Source organism: Lucilia cuprina, chromosome 5 (assembly GCF_022045245.1).
Source record: "Lucilia cuprina isolate Lc7/37 chromosome 5, ASM2204524v1, whole genome shotgun sequence".
In the NCBI taxonomy this organism is placed as follows: Eukaryota; Metazoa; Arthropoda; class Insecta; order Diptera; family Calliphoridae; genus Lucilia; species Lucilia cuprina.
The window spans coordinates 50,893,006-50,894,012 of NC_060953.1; positions in this window are offsets into that span (position 1 = coordinate 50,893,006).

Below are 1,007 nucleotides of genomic sequence, written 5' to 3' on the forward strand. Positions count from 1 at the left end.
ATTGTCTACGAAACGGTCACACGAGACGAGTTCAGTGTGTCAATTAAATTTTGTCGTATCGTATATTCCTTATTTTAGAGAAGGATTTTGTTCTCCCTCTCTCTTTGTTGTTTTATATATCATCTCTCTATCTTTAAATACAGAAAGTATTTTATCTCTCGAAATTTAAGGATTCGGCGTTAAGAAATGTTCAACATTGATACACTCTATTGAACTTTTATGCTGAAAATAGAGAGTGAGAGTTTGAAACTTGGTTTATATACGAATTGGTAGTAGTATATATTTTATAAGAAAAGCTTTCTTTTTTACAGAGATTAAAGACGCCATTTTTTAACTCTGCGTATTTTTGAAGCAAATCTATGGCAAAGACATGTTAAAGCTTTCAGAGCTTTCGACGAAAATGTTTTTATAACATTTATAACATAAACATTGAAACACTTTAAAATACAATATAACTAAATTGTTATCTTAATTTATAACAAGTGCAGTTGGTGGCTATCCACCACCAAATGCTATGTTTGTCCGTATGCCTATGATTTGTTAATTTTTATATATACATACGTAAGTATGTTTAGAGGAGTGTATAAACAAATACATGAATTTCCATTCATTTAGTTTTTAATCCAATAAAGAAAAAATCGTATTTCTAGAGTTGTGAGTAGTGTATAGTCGAGCATGTCTGACCATATGATACCCTACACCAGTTAATATTTTAAAAGTATGGATTATTTTTAACAAAATAAAGTATTTATTTCGTTTTTAACCTTTTTCGAAATATTTTTACTTATTGTTAACTAAGTCAAGAGATTTTCTACAAGAGGGCTCATAGGGGAATAAGGGTTAATATTAATAAAGGTTGGTAAACTAATTAACGTGTACTTCAAAGTTATTTATGTAAAATCTATCTATCTATCTATCTATCTATCTATCTATCTATCTATCTATCTATCTATCTATCTATCTATCTATCTATCTATCTATCTACCTACCTACCTACCTACCTACCT